Source organism: Mus caroli (assembly GCF_900094665.2).
Source record: "Mus caroli chromosome 6 unlocalized genomic scaffold, CAROLI_EIJ_v1.1 6_unlocalized, whole genome shotgun sequence".
NCBI classification, from domain to species: domain Eukaryota; kingdom Metazoa; phylum Chordata; class Mammalia; order Rodentia; family Muridae; genus Mus; species Mus caroli.
This window is the reverse complement of record NW_018388436.1, coordinates 255,416-274,553: the sequence shown is the minus strand read 5'-3', so window position 1 is coordinate 274,553 and position 19,138 is coordinate 255,416. Positions and strand designations below refer to the sequence as shown.

Genomic DNA, 19,138 nt, shown 5'->3' with positions numbered 1-19,138 from the left:
TGAAGTCAGAACAGCACTGATGACCTAAGTCTATCATGCAGAAGTAAATATCTACCATTCATTGAATGTTACTTGTGCACTCATTTGTTTATAGGAATTAAACATTGTAATTATGCAGTGAGGAATATGGTATTCTTGGTCATTATTCATATGGTCTCACATCCATTTTCATTCGTGTTCTCTCCATTCTGTATCTCAGAGACTGACATATGAAGTCTAAGGTTCTTAGGCAGCCTGTTCATCAAATTCTTTAGGTTGTGTTGCTAGGACATACTTGTAGAACACTGGGATTATATAGAATGAGTGAAATAGAAGGTCCTTCCTAGCTTCCAATGGTGGCTTGATGTCCTTGGGGACTTCAGCCTTCCCATCTCAGTTGTTTCCCTTTCTGATACATTCTTTAACCTACTTTTCAGTTTGGTTTTCTAACACATCTATACTTTTGTGACTGTTTTCCAACATTAAATATATCTGCTATTTATTATGACTTCTCTTTTCTACCTTGCACTTCAACAATTATAGATGTTTTCATTTATAGGTAGAGAAATGAGGTGGCCTCTCCTCAAGTGTAGAGTTTTTTTTGCAAAGATATCTTCAAAGTTGTGCTTATTTTAAAACATCAGTGGTTATACTCCATTCAAATAGCACATGAGAATAGTTTTCATCAATCTTTTTCCCCTGAAATTCACAGCATTACAGCAATAGCTACCGATTACCTCTTAATAATTCATTCCTTCCAATATCCTCTGAGTCCTCTCCAGAGCAAGCACAAACTATATTCATCTTCAGACCGCTAACACCTACTATTCTGCTTAGAATTTAGTAGAACCTTAATAAATATTTGTGGAATGAATGCATAATAATCATTCCATGGGCAGAGGGTCTCTTTCATTCCAGGTCTCCATAAGTGTGCTGATGGGAGCTTTACAGTTCAGTCTTAGTAACAGTCTTAGTAACAGTCTTGCAAGATAGTTGTAAATATTGTGGTGTTTTGTTTTGTTTTGTTTTGTTTTGTTTTCTAACTGATGCAAGCTAAAAGCTCATATAAGCAAATCAGCTCACCTGAGATTAAACTCATAATAATGTTTCACATCTGACATTATCTCCAGCTATCTCCTCCTTTTTAATATATGAATGAGAAAATGCACTGCTACGTAGACTGGGGGAAATTTCTGGTGTTTTGTTGGATTTCCAGATATGTGGGAAATATTGGAAAGAGATGAACCCTTTCTCCTTTGTGAGAAGGAAGTCAAATATTTCCTTCTTTGAGATTAAGAAAAATATCCATTTTGTTCCATAAACTATACCTTTGCAGATAAAAGGAAAGAAATAATTCAAACAATCTGAAGAAATTATAGCATCCATTGTGTTGCTCTCAAGGCAAACCTAGTACTGTACAGTGAGTAGTGTAAGGCAAGCTTTCTTCAGGAACTGTAGCAACTGCAGAGGATCTTGCAGTCCAGTACTTGGAACAGTTTAAGACACAGTGGGGATAAGTAGGAACTTACAGACAAGGAAGGGAGGGAGATGTCATCAAAAGTACATAGCATGCCAGCTGCTGTTGTGCTAGCTAAGTCAACCAGACAATTCATGCTGAGGGAAACAGGGTGGATATAACCTGATGATGATTGGGGCATGCAGAAATGGCCCAAAAATTGAAGTGACTGGGTGTCAGTAGTGGTCACTCTCCAATCTGGCTTTAATCGATTGTCAGTTGAACAAGAACACAAAGTTTCAACAAAACTGTGCCTTAAACAGCATAAAGCTGCCTGATAAGACTGAGGTCAGAGCACGTGACTCAAGTATGGAACATTGGCTTCTCCTGCAATTATCTCTTCATTCTCTAGATGTACCAGGAAGTGACATTGATGCCATTTACAGAAGGCTTTGCTAAATGCAGAACTCAAGTCTTTAATTCCCTGTCCTGTCTCTCAGTCTAGAATTAGAACACATCTAAACTGACAAACTGGATAGATTGCTGGTGAAGGGATGGACTGTGTCCCAGTCTTGTTTTGTGTGGTAAAACCACATGAATGGGTAATGTTCTTGATATCTGATGAGGTTTTCCCCTAAGGGACACATTCCAGCTATCTTGACTGTAGGAAATAAATGTGTAACTATATATGTCAGTCTTAACTGGTGGAATTTAGTACTGTCTCCATGGATTTCTGATTGGAAGTGGCTGACCAAAGTAAAATCATTTGCTAGAAATCAAACAAGTCATTGAAGCCTTCCTTGACTTAGTATTGGTTTAAACTATTTCATCTGGAAGGTATGAAAAAGGCTGTCTCTCCCAGTTAGAGAAAATATGAGGATTTTGAAAATAGGTGCTATCCTTAAGACTTTTGTTGCTGTGAATTTCTTCTCAAATTGGAGAGCACCATTTCCTCAGAATTCTTCATGTACATTCTGTTCACTTGGCCAAGGTAAAGCAAAGTCTTTGTTTCCATAACTCAGTAGAACAGAGAAGGTGGAGTGAACAGCACGCGTTTTCTGATAATACAAACTGTGTGCATGTGGAGAGTGAGGGAGCATGTTTATTCACTTTGTACAAAGTTACATTCTCCTGTGATTGATATGTTATTAAAGACCACCACCCGAAGGGTGAAACAAAGGGTTTCTGTTCAATGAGCATGGAGTGTCAGTGCAGGAAGGTAGTTAGTATTCTGCAGAGCTGCTTTGTGGTAAGCTAACCCACCTACTTAGCAACTCTCCCCCTTAGTCTTATGACATTTCAGAGAAGAAGTCTCAACATATATCTTTAAAATAAAACAATGCAAAATGATTTATATTTGTAAAAAATAGAGCCTAAGAATTGGTGTGGTGCACTCCTACTCCTCATGTGTATGTTAAAGACATCACAATTTATTTTGCATATTAAAAGTATAATGCACTTTTTTCCTAAGCATTGATGATTGATATGGATTTACCTGTGATACTGTGTGACACTGGGAGCAGAAGTAATTGTTTGAAAGGATACTCTTCACATGGCTGTCACTTACTCTGTGCACATTTCTCATTTAGGTTCAAAGTGTTCAGTTACAGAATGTGACATGATTCAGTATTGGCTTAGACAAGTTTTGTTTAATCAATGAAACAGATGTTACTTTGCCCCTTTTCCTGTATAGACATATTTTAAATGCATCTAAAACAGATAATATTTTAGAGAAATGGTTGGCACATTAGAAGAAAGTGGAGGTTAGTTTACTCACACTGAATCCGTTTTCAAGTGTCTGGCTTTATATAATTTAGTTACTGTCCAGACACTTCTTTGCAAAATTTCTCTGGCGTAGCAAAAGTGTCTTGAAAGGAATCTTCAATGTGGTGATAGAAACTACCGAGATGATTATCTAGTGCTCACAGAAAGAAATATCCACTGATATTCTAGGGACTAAACCCAGTTTCTCTTGGCTAAAAAAAAAAAAATGAAAAATGGGTCTTTAGAATGGTTCTATTTTAAGCTACTAAATGAAGTGAAGGTAGCTTTGACATGGGAGAGGAGTACGTTCTCTCTTACTGATGAGAAGGGTGACCATCCTGGGCTCAGACATGGGCAAGGGGAAACAGAAGAAAGGCTGATGAGAAATTGGACTATGGATGAGAACATAAGGCAGGTGGGGCTGTTGAGAGTTTAATGTTTCATCTGTATCCATTGTAGAATTAAATTATGAGCTTCCTCTCTCCTATAAATGGTCCCCTCTCACCTTTCTTTCCAAAATCAGTATCAGGTTCTCTCAAGAAGTTAAGTGGAAGTTAAATTTTATGTGGGAGCCCTTCAACTGGGAGTTTGGTTCAAATGTGGGTTCAGAACTGCCAATATAGTATCTATAATTTTTTCCATATTCTAAGAATTTTCTTCCCCATTTCTACATAGCCCCATTCAACCCCAGTATAAATTGGTTGATTGATTGATTGATTGATTGATTGATACATACATTCATACATTCATTCATTTCTAATAACTTTTAACTTTTCCAGGAGAACCATTGGCTCCTAGGGTTTTGGTTGCAAACTACTTTCTGTGGTGACTGGGGTATCTTATACAATTTCAGTTTTCTCTAGGAGAGCAAGTTTGTCTTGTTCTTTCTTGAATCTTGGTGCTTCAAGGAACGAATGGCAAAAGGTAGGTGTTCAATAAGTATTTGTTGAAACTGCAAGGAAGTAAAGAGCACTAGAGTAATACAAATGTTGTTCAGAACATTTTTATACATTAATACTGTGGACTTGTTGAGAAATCATGTGAGTACGCTAAAATAAATTCTGTAGAATAATTATGAAATTAAGATACTTGAGTGGTGATAAAAATTATCCTACTTTAAAGATGTAAAATAGATGAAGTTTGAAGTGGCTAGAAGAGTTGAATAGACCTCAAGATATCTTTTGGCATTACATATAAATACTCATACCAACATATTGCCTATACAAACAGGGGCATGGCCACAAATACATAAGATATAGAACATAAATAACCACATTTAGATATCTGTTTAGGTTTCTAGTCTTTTCCTAAACTGTACATTTTAAAACCTAGCATTGTTGGATTCATCCACAGATGGCAGACATTTTTGCAGTTTTTAATTAGCTTGTTTTCACAACTAAAATTCTGTCTCTACACGTTTCTTTGAATTCACAGAGTCTTAATGTCTTTCTCTTTTTGAGAGACCAGGAAACTATTAGAATGCAAACAATTCAAGAAGAAAGAAGTCTTATGTTCATTGACACCCACATAGAAGAGAAGGAAAGAGATTCCGACCTTTGTGCTATGGTAGAAGTTTGGGAAATGGTTTTGAGTTTAAAGTATGAACACTCCTTAGTTTGACTGAAAACTGTGTGAGAGAGTCTTCTTTCCTTTATTCAGAAGACTGGGTGTATATAAATTTAGTATTTTTGATTCTATACTTAAAAGTCCTCTGAAGAAAACTTAAAAATTCTGAGCTGTGTCTATGATATCATCAGAACTCCATTGATCAATGTAAAGACTTTGAACTTTATATAGCATGTTGTAGAAAATACCTCTGAACTCCTATCATCATTACACAAAAATCTATACCAAAGTAAAATATTGACTCCTGTAATTTTCGACTAAAAGGAGATAAAATAAAATTTTAAATTGATTAAAATATCTTTAATCATTGATTTAATCTTTCTAATGTTGTAAATCTTTAAAAAATGTAAAAGAAGTTTGAAATCTCCCAATTGTGTTTTTGAAGTTTTAAAATAAAGTAGCATTTAAGAATAGTCACAGAGCAAAACCATAAGTTTCAGAAGACAAAACAACTGAAATAAAATAGAGTTCAAATTCAAGCAATCCATCTACATCTCTTGTAACTTATTTTCCAATTTTCTGTTAGACTCAGCTGATAATTTTCTTCGAGTATTTAAGTCCAAACTATCTGGGAAGCTTCTAGATAAACATCTTAGCTTTTGAGTAGTTTATCACATAATCTGATAATATGATAGCTAGTTCTGGATAGTAAGTTCATATGTCCCATGAAGGAAAAATCGGCAGTTGTTTCTGCTATTAGGAAAAAAAAATTAAGCAATATTCAAACTAAGCAACAGGAAAATTCTAAGTTTGGAGCCAATGGCATTGTTCCAAGATATGTCATCACAAGTTGCAGATTTAGCAGCAAAATTCTACCCATCACTCTTGTAATTCAGGTTTTGAAGCTCTGTGACTTTTTGCTGAAATGCTGCTAGTCATGAAGTATGCTCAGGTTTCCCAGAGACTTGCAGTGGGCATGTAGTATTGGAGGATCCTTTCCATTACTACCATCCATGCCTGGAATTGGGGAGGCGCCCACCATACCATTGCCAGGTAATACCAATTTTTAATTTACCCCTTGGAAAGTAGACTGACAAGGGAGACAGGTGCAGGGGGTGGGGAGTTGTGGGTGTGCTCATGGGGCCAGGGGAGGGGTTTTGTGAGCCAGAGGCAGCAGTGACTTTGTCTCAGGCTTGAAGCTTATGGAGGTGCACTCAATTGCAACAACCGGCTGAGCTGTGGGAAAAACTGCTTAAATTGGTAATCTGACTTTAGGGGAATCCAGCCCTAATAGAGTGGACATCAACTGGGAATGCCTGAACTGTAGACTACTGGCAGAGTCAGCAGTAGAGGAAATAGCAGAGATAGATGGGAGGTTGATTTGTAATTTTTCTACTTTAGGATTAGTGGAAGAAGTGAAGGGGTTTTGTGATATTTCATCCATTTATTTATTTATTCATTCATTCATTCATTCATTCATTCATTCCGGGCAGAGTTGTGAAGAGTACAGCTTTGCTGGCCAGTGGAGTAATGTGTAAAAGAAGCCCTGACTTGGCAATAAGGTATGTCTACCTTTGTAGTGGAGTCCTGCAGGGTGCAGAGTTGTTGGGTGATTGGAGGGGAAGCAGATGGGACTCCAGGTCCATGTGGCATTTTGGTGAGTTTCATGGGTGATTTAAGAGGACCCATATTTTCCTAATCTGAGGAGATTTGTTTGTTGTTTGCTTGTTTGTTTTGTTTTGTTTTTTACGTGATGGGGAATTCCCTATAATAAAAAAGGGAAGGAGACATCTGTTCCACAGAAGAGCTACCCAGCAGCCTTACTGCTGTCAGGGGAGTTACATAATAGTCCCAAACCATCAGCCTGCAGACAAATTTTAAGAGTTCTTAGTGATCATGCTAGGTGGTATTTATTGGTCACTGTGTGATCTTTTTTTAAGGAGAAAAACTATAGGAGATTTTTGCAAACTACTGGGCAGGCTATCAGGGTTAGGCACAGTGGTTTAGGGAACTACTGCCAATATCAGAGAAGGCTTTGGCCAGAAGACTTCAATTGGCCTTTCAGTATGTTTGAACTGAATACCATGGCATAAACCAAATCAAAGAAGGAAAAAGTAGTCTGCCACCCCTCAGTATGTTGAGACTTGAGCCTTTGGGCTAATGCTGAAGACAGGGGGCACTCACCTTTCATTGCTCAAACAAGAAATCCCTGTTGCAGCCATGTGGAAACCAGCTGCCACCATATGTTCTGCTTCAGGTCTCAGGGTATCTAAGCTGATATCAAGGTAATGATGTATAGCTGGGCAGGTGTGTTCCATTGGATCTCAGTCAGCATGAGGGTCAGGAGGAAAAAATAGGCTTTGCAAAGATGGTTTTCAATGAAATAGATATCCTTTATTAGGGGTACAAGAGCTATATATGCTTGGGGAGTTGGCAGGAGTTTGGGGAATGAATGTACATTATTGACTGGTGCTGAGGTGCTGCGAATGCTTTGTGTGCATGAAGAGAAATTCCAGGTGCTTGCTGGAAATGTCCTTACGAGAAGGGAGGAAGTTAAACCTATAGTTTGGCCACCAGACTATGTGACTTCATCAAGGGTACAGAGGTGGATGTTATCCTGGCTCTGTTCCCCTGGAGTTGCAGGCCCAGAGCAAGTAGGAAACAGGCCTAACTACTTCGAGTCTCGGGATAGTATTTCCTGGATTTGGACATATCTCATTCAAAGTAGGATGTGGCAAACAGGTGACCTTTCTGGTGATGGCCCAGCATTTTCTTTTTATGGCTTCAAGTGAGGTACCCTGTGGGGCAAGGACCCCAGGGACAACCTCTTTGACTTGATCCTTGCTGATATGCTTTCCATGTCCCCACTGACTTTTTCCTCAAATACCTGGCATGGCCTTGTTTGTTGCTTGGTTTCTATACCCACTCAATTGGGCAGCTTTTCTGAAAAATCAATATGAAGATATATTGCCATGGACTTACCTCATTTGGCTCCTTACTCCTTGGGAGAATCAGAGTCCCAGTACAGGTGGGCATGAGTCGGCAAAAAGGTGACAAACAGTTGTGAACACAAGGGAGTGTTGTATCTGAATGTAATTTCTCAAAGCAAGCACCAGACTTATAATACAGAAGAAAAACAAGAAAGCTAGGTCAGCCGAGGTACATTGAAATGCATAATGGTTCTTTATACAAAACAAAGAAAATGTATGCATAAAATGCTAGGGGGAGCCAGACAATGTTTACAACTGAGATAGGAACAGCCCTATCTAAGATCAGCTAAACACAGGAGCCAGGTGAATGGTCTGATGCAATGCTAATCTAAACCCACCACCAGGGGTCCCTTAGTAAATACCTAATTATGCTATTCCTCTGGTCCTAGTGAAAATCATGTACCAGGGGAATTCCATTCTACTAAGCCTTTCATGAATAATACAATACTTCAGTTCCTCCTAGAACCACAACCCACCTTCTTTCCACTATTATGTAATATAGGCTGCCATTCATGTCTGTAACGAGAATTCTAAGTTTACTCTTTTGAACTAGCCCTGAGAGTACTAGCTCCTATCCTTCAAACTGAGATGCCTGATTGCTGTCAGCAGTGGAGCATTTTGTCTGGATGAATAACATTCTTAAGAAATTCCAAGCCCAGGGTCAGCTCAAGGACTGCCTAGGACATTGATGAAAGCCAGGGAGTAAAGTTCAACATGATTTAGGTATTTGTAAGATCATTTCTTGGAGGCACCTATAATAAAAAATACTGAAAGAAAGCACACAGATCCATTCACTGACTAACTCAGGGACAGGTTTGGAGCATTCGTGCTATAGGAATGCCAAGGTTCCAGGAGGCTATGTTTAAGTGAAACTCTTTGCCTTTAGGCCTGTCATGCAGACTTCACTGGAGTGGGTGTGGCAATATATTTCATGTAATAATGCTGTTATTAATGATTTCATAATTTCTGATAATGATATTATAGAACTACTGAATTGATTCAAGTAATTGTAAGAGTTCTGTACCATGAGCTAATTGTACTAGGAAAAGGAAATAAGCTTAGAACAAATTTATGATCAAGGAATACTTTTCTTCTAGGTTAGAAATGAGGCCACCAATCTTGGTAACTACAGGTCATAAACTGGGAATTAGCAATTTGTTATGGGCATAATGACAGAAAATAAATGGTTGGCTAGTTTATCTATGTAAGACTTCAAAATAATAAGGCACAGGCAGATGACCTTTCTCTTGGAAAATCTTTGCTAACTTATGACGTAAAAACTATTGCTCTAAACTTAGAATAAACTTGTAGAACTATAAAACTCATGAGGAACATTTAAACAGATATGATGACTCTTAATAAAATACATATAAACAATTATGCTGTAATTCCTTAAACCACTTTGACCAGTGACATGAGCTCTAACTTTAAAGTAACTAGGGATTTATAGAATGTAAACTTATTTAGAGAACTATGTAATCAATTAAGCTGCCATATTGATTTTTACCTGTATTTATGCCAGAACAACAAGAGAGAGTTGACTGCCAAAAGCTATCATCTTTGGATCTTGCCAATTCTATGTTCCACTCAGTGCATGGATATCAAGGCTGGTCCTGGCACTCAGCCTCCTTCCGGCTCAGGCTCTGGCTGCCCAACTCACATGGCTTTCTGGGTCCATGCATGTGCCTATTGTGAAGGCCTGAAGGCAGTGCTGAATGTCTTCCTCTAGAATATTCTGTAAGTGTGCCAACTTGGCACACTGGAATGATTCTGCTCTCTGTGTACTCTCAGTGTTGGGGTTACAGACAGATGTAGAGAATCCCAGGTTTTATCTGGTTGCTTAGAATTCAAAGGAAGGTTCTCAATGTTAGGAATAAAATTTTATATCCATGGAACCACCTGTGCTTGATAGTTCTATACCAACACCACACAGGCTAGAGTCATTTGAGAAGAAGAATCCTCAACTGAGAAAGTATCCCAATGAGAGAGACAAATGGCCTAGTCAGCAAAGCATTTTCTTGATTGATGATTGATTTTAGAGGATCCATGTAACTNTGGGTGGGGTAATCCCTGGGCAGGAAATTTTCAGTTGTGAGAGAAAGCAAACTGAGCATGTCATGACAATCAAAGAAGAAAGCAGGGTTCCTCCATGGCTTCTGCATTGGTTCTTACATCCAGATTGCTGCCTTGAGGTCCTGCCCTGGTTGTCTCAGTGATAAACTGAGATTTAGAACTGCAAATAAAATAAATAAATAAATAAATAAATAGGTAGATAGATAGATAAATAAATAAATAAAAACTGACTTTTCTTCAATTTGTTATTGATCACGTTATTTCATCAGAAGATTTGAAACTGAATAAAACATCCTTGCCCTAAGAGAGTATTTGTTACTTTGTCTTGTAATTTTTTTCTGGTTTTGTTTTGTTTTATTTTGTTTGTTTTTAAGAATGATTTATTTCAATAAAAATTAATAACTGTCTGTTTTCTTGTAAAGAGAATAGTAAGACACTTAAAGAGTTGAATCTGGAAACAATCAAAAGAATAACATGGAAGAAACTGAGACAAGGATTCTAACCCATGGGGTCAGATGTTTTTCCAAGGTCAAGGTATGGATTATTTCTATGTATATATTTCTGGAAGTCTTCTTCAAACAAATATTGAGTGCTCATAGTATTACTCAGTTTTCATGAAATCTTACAACAGGAAAGACACTTTACCCAATATGTTGTTAATTTCTTGCCTTAGGGAATTTGGTTTTATAATTACATATGTTTATCCCTGATTATTCATCTAGAAAATATTATAAAAATGATTTAGAGCAAAGAGATCATCTAAGACTACCAGAAAACACAGATATTTGCATGATAATTCATAAGAGTAGCAAAATTAATTATGAAGTAGCAACAAAAATACTCCTAAAGTTAGGGTCAATATAACATGAGGAGCAGTATTAAAGGCTCACAAACACTAGGAGGGTTGAGAACCACTGATTTTGATGGTCTTTTTAAAGATTTTTATTTATATATTTATTTACATGTCAAAAGCTGCTCTACCTCCCAGTCCCTTCCTCAGACTCCCTTCCTCCATCCCCTCACCCCTTCTTCACTGAGAGGGTGGGCCCCCCTTGGGTATCTCTCTACCCTTGGACATAAAGTCTCTCCCACTAAGATAATACAAGGCAGTCAGGAAGAATTAGCTTACTGTCCAATACATATGGGCTGGCAGCCTTGTTCTAGCCCCTGTCTGTTCTTTGGTTAGTGGCTTAGACTCTGAGAGCTCCCAGGGGTCCAGGTTTGATGACACTGTTGGTCTTTCTGTGGAGTGCCCAACCTCTTCAGGTCTTTCAATAAATCCCCCAACTCTTCTATAAGTTTCCACAACCTTCATCTAAACCTTGACTGTTGTTATCCATGTATGTTTCAATCTGCTGCTGGGTAGAGCCTTTTAGAGGACAGTTGTGTTAAGCTCCTGTCTGCAAGCATAACAGAGCATCATTAATAATATCATAAATGGGTGCTTGCCCATGGGATTGCTTTCCAGTTGGCATGGTTATTGGTTGTCGTTTCTTTCAGTCCCTGAGTGAGGTAATGTAGACCCAAAAGAACAAGGATGGTATCTACTCACTGAGACGTGGATAGTAGCTATAAAATCCAGGATCAACATGAAACTCCCCACAGACCCAAAGACGTTAAAAAGGAAAAAAAAAGCCCAAGCAAGGATACTTGAATCACAATTATAAAGGGAAGCAAAATAGTCATAGGAGACAGACCAAGGAGAAAACCTGTTGGGAGAGGAAGGGGTAGAAGAATGGGGAGGCAGGATCAGTTGTGGGAAGAGACAGGAGGGAGACACAGAAGGCCAAGAGAAAAATAAAAATCTGAAGCTGCATAGCATGGGAAATGGAAGGGAGAATCTCGAGGACCTGGGATAAGGGAGGATTTCAGGAGTTAATTCAGGCGACCTTAGCTGAGGTACCTGGCACTGGGGACATGGAACCTAAAGAGGTCACATCCTGTAGCCCCAACCTGCCCACAAAACCTTCCACCTGAAATTTATCCAGTCTAAAAGAAATGTAGGGATGGAGTAGAGGGTCTTAAGAGAGGGTGAGACTTAGTATATTTTAGGTTTTTATCTGTATTTTACATTCCAATAGAATTTAACCTGTGCTTAGCCTTCAGGTATTCCTAACAGAAGGTTGGGGCCACTGCTAAGAAACTGTTCACTGACAGAAGCACTCTATTGATTAATATGTAAATATGGCGTTATAATCCAGTCAGAAAAAAATTTTCCTCTAGTGTTGGCTGTTCACTGACAGAAGCACTCTGTTAATTAATATGTAAATATGGCTTTATAATCCAGTCAGAAAAAAATTTTCCTCTAGTGTTGGCAAAAACAGTTGCTGTTTATAAGAATACAGTCCACTCTATTAGCTGCTTGATTGGTTTTTAGTATTTTAGAGACAATTATTGTTCTTATAGCTGCAATGGAATCTTTACATCACAAAATGTAAACTGAGGGTTAGGTTTACATCACAAAGTATGCATTTATATTAACCCAGAAAATTTGAGCACTGGACAGTTTCTGTAGAGTTCCACAGAGACTCCAGAGTGTCTATGAGAATAAATCTAGCTGTGACTTCTATCAGTGGGAGATATGGAGCCTGAAGTGGCCACTTCTTGTACCCAGCAGGACTCCTACTGGAGGGATAAGGACACCAACTCACCCACAAAGCCAAAATTTGTCCTTCCTACAAGAAGTGCAGGGATTCTGAGATTGTGAGGGAATGGCCAATCAATGACTGGTTCAGTTTGAGACCCATCCCAGGAGCAAGAATCAATCTCTGACACTATTAATTATAGTTTGTTATGCTTGTAGACAGCAGTCTAACATAATTGTTCTCTGAGAGGCTCCAGTAAGCATCTGACTGAAACAATTGTAGAAAGCCTTAGCCAAACATTAGATGTGAATCTTGTGGAAGAAATGGGGGAAGTATTGAGGGACCAGGATGGTATATGGACTCAACAGGACCAACAGAATCAACTAATCTGGACCCTTGTGGGCTCCCAGAAAGTGAACCACAAACCAAAAATCATACATAAGCTTAACCTAGCCTCCTACACATATGTAACGGATATTCACCTTGGTCTTCATGTGGATCCCCAACAAATGGAACAGGGGCTATCCATGATTCTGTTGCCTGTCTTTGCATCCTGTCTCCATAACTGGACTGCCTTGTCCAGTCTTACATGGGAGAAGATGTACCTACTCCTGGAGTGAATTGATATGCCAGAGCAGATTGGTGCCCTTGCAGGGACCTCCACTTTCTCAGAGGAGAAGTAGATGGGATATCAGAGGAGGGCTGTGTAAGGACAGGGCTTGGAGCAGTTGGCACTGCAACTGGATCTAATGCAAATAAATAAAGTAATTAATGCAAAAGAATAAAAGAAGAAAGAAATAGAGAGAGGGAGAGACAGAGAGACAGAGACAGAGAGAGAAAGGAAGAAAGAGAGAGAGAGAGAGAAGGGAAGAAAGGACGGAAGGAAGGAAGGAAGAGAGAGAGATGAAAATCTACAAGGACAGAGAAAATCACAGCCTTCATAGATTTCAGCCATGCACAACTGGTGACTTCACCAAGTACCAATGCTTAGTTCTAATCTAGTGGCTATCCAAATAGCCTTTTATTAAGCTACCTGTGTCAAAACCAAAACCCATGAATCTTGAGAAAAAACTGCTAGGAATGAGGGTTTTGATGGGAAAAAAATGGAGGAGAATAAAGGAAGAAAATAATAATCTAAGCATACCACTTGAAATATCTGATCTGTATGAAATTATCAAACAGTATTTTAAATCAATGCAATCTATCAAAGAAAATAAAGGAAAAACCTTAAGGGAATTTGGAAGAGGCCTTGTTCAATAGACTTGGAAAGCATGGGGCATCTGAGTTCAGTTCATAAGGTCTACATAAAAACTGGGCATAGGGCTGGCGAGATGGCTCAGCGGTTAAGAGCACTGACTGCTCTTCTGAAGGTACTGAGTTCAAATCCCAGCAACCACATGGTGGCTCACAACCATCCGTAATGAGATCTGACGCCCTCTTCTGGTGTGTCTGAAGACAGCTACAGTGTACTTAGATATAATAATAAATAAAATCTTAAAAAAAAAAAAAACTGGGCACAGCAATACATAAGTATAACTTCCTCATGGAGATATGGACTCAGGCAATACATGGGGCTGCCAATGAGACAGCATTGACTCTTGGCTGAATTACACGCTGGTGAGAGCCACTGTTTGTTTGTTTGTTTGTTTGTTGTTTTGTTTGTTTTGTTTGTTTTTAAGTGTAATTCCTGAGGAAACGTTTGTACAAATGCATACATGAATTCATCACACACAAACATTCAGACACATACACATAAACAATGAAAGAAAAAAGGAGAAAAAAAGAATACTCCCTTCGAAAGCAGGAAAAGACTGCTCTAAAGGAGATTGCTTCAGATTCCAGAGTGCTGACATAAAAAGTCAGTAGGATTAGATTTTTAAATACAGGTGTTTAAATATAGGAGATATGTATAAATATGTCCACTGGCTTTTACTTTTGAGAAACAACAATGGGCTCTTTAATTATATAGCTTTCTTCTTGAAACAAAAAAAATTTTTTTTAATTTGATAAACTTTGCTTTTAAAAAGAGGATCTGAAGTCGGGCGTGGTGGCGCACGCCTTTAATCCCAGCACTCGGGAGGCAGAGGCAGGCGGATTTCTGAGTTCGAGGCCAGCCTGGTCTACAAAGTGAGTGCCANGATTTCTGAGTTCGAGGCCAGCCTGGTCTACAAAGTGAGTGCCAGGACAGCCAGGGCTACACAGAGAAACCCTGTCTCGAAAAACAAAACAAAACAAAACAAAAAAAAAAAAAAAACAAAAGAGGATCTGAATTACAAAACTTATGTGAAAATTAAGTCTCGGTCACATCTTCTGAAAGATGACAGTGGGAAGAGAAACATTTCCACAAATAGCATTTGGAGTTAGAGAAAAGCATCTATTTTTCAACTATAATGAAATTTGTGTTCATATTTCCCAATTGTTTTTTTTTTTTTTGCAGATGTATCTGCTCAGGTTTATCCAAATTTATTGATGATTTTGTCAATAAATTCATAAGCAGGAAGTTCTAATATAACAGAGTATAATATGAGTTAATATGGGTGCATATCCACCCTTTATCCTGCACCCAAAGAACTCCAAAAATGTTCTGCTCTGGATATCTATGCCATGCACACCACTTGGACTGCTGAGATTAAGTGTTATAGAACATATTGTGTGAGGAAGAAAAAAAGACATAGGCCACTTTGCTGTGGCCATTGAAATCTGTTGAGGGACTGTGCTTGCTGTGCCCAAGAATTCAGTAAAAGAGGACAAAGTGTTCAACTGGCACAGACAACCAGAGACGTTTCATTCCTGCATAGAGAACGTAGTATGCTTACTGCAGACACAATGCTTTGGAGTAGTTCTCTGTTCTCTTCCTTCCCTTCCTTGACAGGACAACACTTGTCCTTCAGGTAACCGTATCGTGCTGAAGACCCATCACTAGCTGTGTCTTACATAGAACAACTCCATGTCTTTCTGTATGAATAAGGTACACTGATAAAAGAGCAAAGCCATACCTATCAAACAACACGACTGCTAACCAGCTCTTCTACCTGCATGTGCAGAGTGAGGACAGCATAGCAGAGGAGAGATTACACGTTAACATTCCTTGAGTGTTCAAGGGCTCTTTATATTGGGTACATTTGACAACCTCAGGCGGTGGCTTTTGATCAGCAGATGACAGAAACATATTCACCAAACAAAGTTCTCATTTTTTCATAAACATTTTTCCTAGGTGTTTCTGTTGGCATTAATAGGTGCATGTATATCCAAATCACTAACAGGAAGTCACATGAAGTCCATGCTTTCACAAATAGAGAGACAGTTTGGTCTCCTCACATCTACAGTTGGGCTTATCACTGGGGGCTTTAGTATGGGTGAGTTACTTTACAATTACTTATTTTATATGTTGATAATTTCTTATTTACTACTTTAGACCATTTAATCTGACTGAGATCCATGCTTTCTGAAATTGATGGATAGCCTAGTTTGATATGAAGGAGTCACTCATTTAAGAATTCTCATGATGTCAGCTAATGACTGCCACATACTCTGACAACATCTCTGTTATTTTTTTTAAGGATAGCCAGAAGACTTAAAGTATTAATATCTTATTGGCTCATTTTATAATTCAGAGAAAGTAAGGAATTTTTTGTGGCCATTTTAGAAGGATGCCGTGGGAGCCTGGGTCAATTTATGTTCCAAAAAAGAGAGCAAATGTTTCTCTCTCCCTACTCTGTCTGCAGGGTGGATGGCTCTCCACTCCTAGTCGCTAGGAAAGATGTTTCCTGGGCTTGAGTTCTACAAGACACAGTTCTTAAGAAGAATGGATGAACTCCAACTCCTGATTTGCTGTCCTAAAATGGCATATGAGAATACAAAGTGTTGAAGAGGGAAAGGTTCCCTCTATAAAACCAAGTGTCATGGAACCCCTGGTGACTCTTGTTTCCAGTTGAATTATAGTTTTTTTTTAATTTCTTCCATGAGAAGTTATCTTTAATGTATTCGAATCAAAAAGCAAAGGAAGTACTCACTAAGTTGCCCAGTCCTGTCCTGAACTCACTCTGTAGTCCTGACTGACTTTTATTTTGCCACTTTCTTCTCCTGGCCTTCTAGAAACTGTAGACAGAGGGTCTGTGCTACCAAGTCCCAGTTGTTTTTTCCACTCTCAAACATTGAAAAACATCCCCTTCTTAAGAATGAAGCTTTCTCCTGAAGCACAAGGATGAATTTTTGGTTTGACTTTTTGACTCCTATAATGTAAATCTAAGTTGGATAATAAGTCCTAGTTGGAGAATTAGGATTCTGAACATTATTATCTGGTCCAAAGAAAGAAGTGAAAATATAAGCAGGCATCCAGCTTCTCCATGTTGAGCAATAAATGTGTTCTTAAATAGTGTGTTTAAAAACATGAGTCCATGTGAATTTGTATAGAGCAGACATGGGAGGATGAGGCTGACATGATAAGATGTTATCACAGGGCAAGATAATCCTGAGTAGAGACGTTTAATATATTCCAGAGTGGAAAAGATTCTTCATTTAGGATCACAAATAATTATATATTAAAACACTGTGAAAAATATCCTAAGTTCCTGTCCCTGTGTTCTTTTTCTTTTTTAAGTTTTATTAGATATTTTCTTTCTTTACATTTCAAACATTATCCCCTTTCCTAGTTTCCCCTCCGAAAATCTCCTATCCCCTCCCCCTCCCCCTACTCCCCAACTCATCCATTCCCATTCCTGGTCCTGGCATTCCCCTATACTGGGGCCCAGAGCCTTCACAGGACCAAGGGCCTCTCCTCCCATTGATGACCAGCTAAGCCATCCTCTGCTACATATATAGCTAGAGCCACAAGTTCTACCATGTGTTTTCTTAGGTTGATGATATAGCTGCAAGGAGCTCTGTGGGTACTGGTTAGTTCATAGTGATGTTCCCCTATACCTGTATTCTTAAGGTATTTTTAAACAATGAGCCCTAGACACCAAAGAGCTGGAGAGGATGTTGACTAAATGTTGCTAAGACTTTATTGAAAAAGTGTTCTCATTCCATCTCCCAGGAATGCTTTTGGCGATTATACCCGTGAGTTATTTTGGAACAAAACTGCACAGACCTGTCGTGATTGGTGTTGGTTGTATGTTTATGGGCCTTGGGTGTTTCATAATCTCACTACCTCATTTTCTCATGGGCAGGTGAGTATTCTAGTCCTTGATATTATAAGTTCACTTTTCACCTACAGGAAATGACGCTCAGAATTTCCTCACTGGGNGAACCATGCTCTCTCATCTTACTGAAGTCTCATAGGGAAATTACAGTCTTCAGTGTAACAGTATAATTGGTGAACCTGTGTCCTCAGGCCCATTTAAGTTCCCATCCAGACCATTTGTTAAAAGGAGGCTTGAGACACCTCTTTTGTGAAGTTGAGACCCAGGAGCTGATTCTCTGAATCTGTCAATGGCTGTGCTGCCTCCTTCACCAGGACTATTTAGATATGTTGGTCACAAGAGGTCTACAATGACATAACGATGCTTTAGTAATGTTGATTTTTATTTTCAAGTTTATCAGAGTATCTTACACAGAATGTTCTAAAAGTGGAAATACATTGAGTTATTTCTTTTTTTCTTTCCTGTTTTCTGGGGACAATTTTCAGTTTTTTTTTTTTTTTTTTTTTTTTTTGGTTTTGTTTGTTTTGTTTTGTTTTGTCTTTCATTTTTGCCTGAATGTCTAGTTAGGTTTTAATCCATTAGTGTGAAGTGATTTAATTTTTTTTCTACTTTCATTAGCTTGACTAGAAATGCTTTTTACCATAGAATCATGTTCTTCTTTGCATGGAATTCAATTTTTGACTTGATTTTTTTATACATTGCTTATTTTTCTATTTGATTAACTTTGTACTTCTCAATATCTCAAAGTCCCTTGCCAAGTGGCAGGATGAACATCTCTCGACACATATCAGGGGCTTAAAGTGGTCATGGGGATGCACTTGTTGTCTCTTATACCCCTCCTACTTGTGAAATACGAACTTATAGGTCACTTCAGTGCCATCTCCTTGGGATTTTCTTTTAATTAGGTATTTATTTCATTTACATTTCCAATGCTATCACAAAAGTCCCCCACATGCTCCCCCCACGCACTCCCCCACCCACCCACTCCCACTTCTTGACACTGGCATTCCCCTCTACTGAGGCATGTAAAGTTTGCACAACCAATGGGCCTCTCTTTCCACTGATGGCCGACTAGGTCATCTTCTGATACATATGCAGCTAGAGACACAAGCTCCGGGGGGAGGGGGGTACTGGTTAGTTCATATTGTTGTTCCACCTATAGGGTTACAGATCCCCCCAGCCCCTTGGGTACTTTCTCTCTCTATCTCGTCCATTGGGGGCCCTGTGATCCATCCAATAGCTGTGAGCATCCACTTCTGTGTTTGCTAGGCCCCAGCATTGTCTCACAAGAGACAGCTATATCTGGGTACTTTCAGCAAAATCTTGCTAGTGTATGCAATGGTGTCAGCATTTGGAAGTTGATTATAGGATGGATCCCCGGATATGGCAGTTGATAGATGGTCTGTCCTTCTATCTCAGCTCCAAACTTTGTCTCTGTAAGTCCTTCTATGGGTGTTTTTTTTCCCAATTCTAAAAAGGGGCAAAGTGTCCACATTTTGGTCTTCGTTCTTATTGAGTTTCATGTGTTTTGTAAATTGTATCTTGTATCTTGTATCTTGGGTATTCTAAGTTTCTGGGCTAATA

General features: G+C 38.7%; 1 protein-coding gene across 3 annotated transcripts in view; it reads left to right on the top strand.

Annotated features, from left to right (window-relative positions):
* Nucleotides 1-19,138, top strand: part of LOC110287588 (solute carrier organic anion transporter family member 1A4) — a 91,727-nt gene that overhangs the window by 38,355 nt on the left and 34,234 nt on the right. The window lies entirely within an intron of this gene.